At 41.6% G+C, this 6,000-nt stretch overlaps 1 protein-coding gene across 1 annotated transcript in view; it reads left to right on the forward strand.

Annotated features, from left to right (window-relative positions):
• The window catches only part of Dcr-2 (Endoribonuclease Dcr-2), a 396,960-nt gene that overhangs the window by 161,061 nt on the left and 229,899 nt on the right, over positions 1 to 6,000 (forward strand). The gene's annotated exons all lie outside the window — the stretch shown is intronic.

Raw genomic sequence — 6,000 nt, forward strand, 5'->3', positions numbered from 1 at the left:
GCCAAACACCAGAGCAGTATTCTGCTGCAGAATAGACTAAGGCCAGAGATGTTGTCCTTAATGTGTTTCCATCCGCTCCCCAGGAAGTTCCAGCCAATCGTTGGAGAATGTTATTACGACTTTTTAGTTTGTTGGCGGTTTTCTGCAGATGATTTTTGTACGTAAGAGACCTGTCCAATGTTACTCCTAAGTAACTGGGATTGGCACAATATTGTAGTTCATGGCCCTTGAAGAATACCCTTGGATGGTGGTTTGCTTCTGCGTTGTTCAGATGGAATGTAGATGTCACTGTTTTCTGTGGATTGGGATGAAGGTACCATCTTTGAAAGTAGTCATCCAACAGTTCAAGGTCTCGGTTAAGAACTATTTCAGCTTCTGCGAAGTTGGGTCGTTGAATTGTAAGGCAAATATCGTCCGCATATATGAACTTTCGGGACACTGTTTCAGGCAGGTCGTGGATGTATAAGTTGAAGAGAGTAGGAGATAGAACCGACCCTTGAGGCAGACCATTGTTGACTTTGTGGAATTTGCTTCTGTTGTGTTCTGAGTGAACTTGAAATAGTCGGTTGCTTAACATTCTGTCAATTAGTGTAGTAATTTTTAAGCAAGGAACAGCTTTAATCAGTTTAAGCATAAGACCTTCCCTCCAGACTGTGTCATATGCAGCTGTAAGATCTAAGAAGACAGAGACGCTTTTCAATTTGTTCTCAAAACCAACCTCCAGATATGTGGTCAAGGACAGTACTTGGTCACTGCAGTCACGGCTGGGTCGAAATCCTGCTTGTTCAACTGGAAGGAATGCTTCGATGGCAGGTGCTATTCGGTTTAGTATCAGTCTTTCTAATAACTTGTAGGTGACGCAGAGTAGAGCTATAAGTCGATAGCTTTGTGGGAGAGTTGGATCCTTTCCTGGTTTCAGAAGGGCAATAATTTTTGACTTTTTGAAGATTGGGGGAAGTCTTCCTGACTGAAGTATGGAGCTGAAGAATGCAGCAAGCCATCTTCTTGTAGCTGGACCACAGTTTTTTAGTAGTTCTGGGTAGATTCCATCTAGTCCTGCAGCTTTGCCATTTCGGAGTGATTTTAATCCCTCATCGACCTCTTGTGATGTGAAAGGTTGTGAATAGGTTGCGTTCGGTTGTGTTTCTCGTTTTGCCCGTTTAAGCTCAGTTTTAACCCATTTCGTGGTCAGTTTATTCCTTGTTGTTTTAGAGGTGGAAACGGGCTCGTGTTATGGACAACGATTTATGTCAAGCTTTCGTGATTTTAATCCATGAGCTTCAAAATCAATACCTAATTGGGATTAAAATCTCGAGATAACATTTTCTTACGCCAGTTATAACCTGTCATGTAAGGCAGCGTTTTTGTAAATTATTCTCGTAGTAGATTGGTAAAGTGACTCGCCCCGTAATTGAAGGTACGCAGGTTTCCATCGACTTTCTAATTTACATTAAACAATTATTTTCGTTCCCTGCCGTTGTTCTTAACTCTTTTTCACGCGCTTCTATATCCGTATATATACCCAAATCTTCTTTACGGACTTATTGCCTTTGAGCATTTTATCTGCAGGCTTCTGTGAATTGATTACGTATCTCCACGATGCTCTATTTGCAACTAGCTCTGTGACCTCGTTTAGTTTCACATGCTTCCATTTATTTATAATGCATTTCATTGTAATGTTTAACTTTATGAAGATAAAGTTGGAGGGTACCGTACTGTTAAAGAACTAATCGGGGTAAATTTCCATCATAGGAAGAGGAATTCGGGAATGGAATAGTTTCCAATTTCTTCGAAATCATTTACAAGAAGACTATGTAAACAACTGATAAGGAATCTGCTACCTGGGCTACCTGTTAATCGTAACATCACTTTCTATAAGTAGCACACATATAAAGCATTTTCCTAGTAGACATGATATTGTGATTAAAACATTTCAATGAAATATATTATTAACAAAAGAACGTATGTAAAGAGGCATGCAGATTAATACGCTAATAATGAAAATAAAAAAGATTCGTCATATAGAAGACTCGAACCTGCAAACTCATATTACGATCTACGTGCATTAGCCATTACGCTACGAGAGAGCTCGAAGTGTTTGGGATACATATACTAAGTTATACTTAGTGTCCGAAAACTGAAAAAGTAGAAAATTAAATCCCATTTGGAATTATTTCCAAATAGGTTTTGATTGTATATCCTTTTAGAGTTTCTTTGTGAAAGCTTGACGTATAAAATGTGTTCCCTATGCTATCAATGCGAGAGGCTGGTGTGACCGTTGCAACTCAAAGGAAGCATTCATGTTCAAAATCCTGCAATACAATATCGATCACTGTTACAGTATAATGCTTTTTTCAGTATACTAAGCTAATTTGAGTTGTATGTCACCAGAAATACAGCTAATAATGTTCAGCTCTCTAAACTTGCCCGGCAGGTAAAGTCTTATCGGGCCCTCGAAGTGGCCGATAAATTACGCGCCGGGTAACGACAATTTATGCTGCCGATACGCTACCTGGGAGTGGTCGAACGGAAACGTCCTTTTATGCGGAGGGCAAATTACGCGCTACTTTACCAGTAGGTGGTAGAACCGGCCCAAGGTCATTTTATTTACAAGCAATGTGATAGGTAGTTCATCATTGCAAGAGTATATGATAACAGATTCAGACCAAATGAAACACACATTGCAGTAAAGGTTACCTGAACAGTCGCATTAATACAGTGTACGCCCCTTTGGCGGCAATGCAGGCGTGTATTCGCACATGCAAACGATCATAAAGTTGCAGAATGGCATCCTGCGATAGATTGCCCCAAGCATCTTGAACCTTTTGATGCAGTTCGGAAATGGTTCTTGCAGACTCTCTTCCCGCTTCATCATGGCCATGTTCCATACGTGTTAGTTGGCGAGAGATTTGGTGATCATAGGGGCCTATGACCTTGGATGTTAGGCCCCTTTAAACAACAAGCATCATCATCAGATCCGGTGATCGTGTTGGCCACGGCAGTAGTTGTACACCACGTAGAACATGTTGCGTTGCAGCAGCTGTATGTGGACGTGCTATGTCCTGCTGAAAAACCCCATCACCATCCTATCGAAGAAATGGCGGTAGCATGGGGACGACAACCTGTGTAATGTAGCGGGCACTGGTTACGCTATCTTGCAGAAACACCATCGATGGCCGCAACTTGTAACTGATGGCCCCCCCCACACCATGAAGCCTGGGGTGGGACATGGGTGTCATGGGTGAATGCACTCTGGAATAGGCCGCTCACCACGTCTACGCCATACACTTGTGCGTCCATCACTTTACAGGCAGAATCTGTTGTCGTTTCGCAAGACAACAGAGTGTCATTCCCATCTCCAGTCAGCTCTTTCATGACATCAGGGCAACCGTGCTTGGCGGTGCCGTGTAAGTGGTAGCCTGGCCAAAGGCTCACGTGATGGTAATCCTGCTGCAAGCAGACTGTTCCCAATGATCCTTGGTGACAGAGCAGGTGCAACATGTGGCCGGATTTAGTTCCTGGATGATGTTCGGTCGGCCGCCGCTGCTCGCACAATGAGCCGATCTTGGTACTGTGTGGACATCCGGAGCCTGGTCTATGGGTGTGGGATTGTACCACAGACCATTGCTGAAAGCAGCGACACACCACCGATACATTGTGTCCAACATATGCAGCAACCCGTCGATAGGTCCATCCGGCTTCCTGCAGGCCCACAATGCAACCCTGTTCAAAGGCTTCAGTTGCTCAACAAGAGCACATACTTGTCAACAGGGCGTGGTTGTACCCTAGCATGAATGTTGCAAACACTTTTCACCTCTAACCTCGGCACAGTTTCTGCTTGCAGAGTCAAAACAGAGTTCGCACAGACAAGCCTCCTGAGCGCCATCTGATCACCGATGTCTGTGACAAATGAATAACTAACGCAACAACTCCTCAGTATGCACAATCATATTATACCCTGGTGCCACTGAACTCGGTCCTTGAGTATGTTGCATGTTTGATTTTTCCGGCAGTGTATATCTCAAGGAGACGGAGACAATGTTATAAAACATGGTTTGGGATACACTGTTGTGAAAAACTTCTAGTCATGGGTGGTTACCTCAACAAGGGTTACCACGTCTTTGTTGACAATTATTTCATTTCAGTACCATCGCATGCCATCTCTACCACCTGGGCACATATATAACAGCAACTGTTCAGGAGAAATGGGAAATTTTCCCCCCAAAACTTTAAAAATATATATATATTTTTTGGACAGAAACAGTATTGTATGTCAGGTTCAATGTTAGCATGTACATTCCGTGAAAAATGTCCGTCCGTCCCCCCCCCCCCCCGGCCAAAGAAACCAGTCATTCTCGTATCTAGACATGCAATAGAACAGGAAATTCCAGCAACCCACAACAGTGCCAACGGCAATAGTAAACCATCATAACATCCTATAATCAATTTATTGGTGGGATTGACGCCTCTGACATGATGTCGTACAGCTACCTTGATGAGAGACGGACTGTACAATACTGGAAGGAAGCGGCTCTCGATACCATTGCTAGAATGGTACTGAACAGCTTCATTCTTTATGAAGAAAACAATAAGTGATATGGGAAAATAAAATCTAGACTGTACTACACAGTATCTGTAATTGAGAGCCTAGGGGAGAAGTGGATTACAACAAAATTAATTGCCATCCAAGCTCTGAGAGGACCAAAGAGGGTGAGAAAGCTTCTGAGAAGAAAGAGTAACTCTGTTGTATGCAGCACTCTGGAAAAGAGAACGGGTGCCAGAGCAGTATGCATTAGGTGTAACAAGGTCTGCATGGCGAGTGTTTTCGGAAGCACAAATGCTGACTCTGAAAGGTACATGTACAGTTCGTTACATTAGGTGCTATAATTCATGACTAAATAAGAGTACGGGAAACAAAATTATCACATTATACAGAATTAAATGTAGTTGTTTTCAGAATGACTGGTCAAGAAGAATACTAATGAACAGATTAGTACTTTTTGGTATTTGAAAATTTTTACAATTTATTTTCTAACTTTTAGATTGTTTTCGCATGGTAAATTATGCCATTAACAATTTTGGATTATAAATTTACTGAAATTTCATTGTATTATATACTAGTGTGATTGTTTCAATTTTGTATGTATGGATTTCTTTATATAGTGATTTTTTTACATTCTAATATGCATAATCATGAAAAATGGCCCAGGTGTTTTAGGCTTTACTGGTGAGTATAGCGCGAGAGCAAAAGGGTTAAGGTTTTCACCTAAATACTCCTTTGTCTTCTTCCTGAAATCGGGGTTCATGGCACATAAAAGCTAGTTCCTTAAATGGCCCTGCCTTTTCACTCACGTTTGAATTGAGGAACTATACATACATTCACACGGTAATACGAGAATTACCGTACTCAAATATAACTGTTATGCAAAAAGTAACTTGACTACTATGGTACGTCTGTGAGACTGCTCACAACATTTAAAACTGAGGAACTTCTGAATAAACTGATGAGGCACCTTGTGGCTTTGATAGAGGTCAAAACTCTTGCCAGTTAGAAGGTAGAACAATCCGTTTTTGTTGTGAGAGGGAAGAGGTATATAGCAGCGTGAGGGGGTCTAGGAGACTGTCCATAGTACTTAACCAGCTTGATCTTGTGACTGCTACTTCAGTCTTACTCTCCCCTCTTAGCATTTTGTATCCCTTTGTTTTAAAATACCAGTGCTCTGCTGATTTTGTCAATTCAGAATCTTCTACGTTTAAACCATTCATATTGAAAATCAATTCAGCTGTTTGCAGTGAAGATCTCAACTTTCACTTGAGTAGATTTGCAGTCTTAAACTCCTTTCCACACGAAGCTCTTGACGTTGGCAGTACTATAGCAATGCTGAGGAGTTTCCTGAGGAAAGGACATCTTTCATTCATAGAAAAGACTTTGGCCAGTAGATCATGTACAGTAGTGTTAATTACTGCCCAATTACTTTTTAAGTTCATATGGCTCATCAT

Source organism: Anabrus simplex, chromosome 3, assembly GCF_040414725.1.
Source record: "Anabrus simplex isolate iqAnaSimp1 chromosome 3, ASM4041472v1, whole genome shotgun sequence".
NCBI classification, from domain to species: domain Eukaryota; kingdom Metazoa; phylum Arthropoda; class Insecta; order Orthoptera; family Tettigoniidae; genus Anabrus; species Anabrus simplex.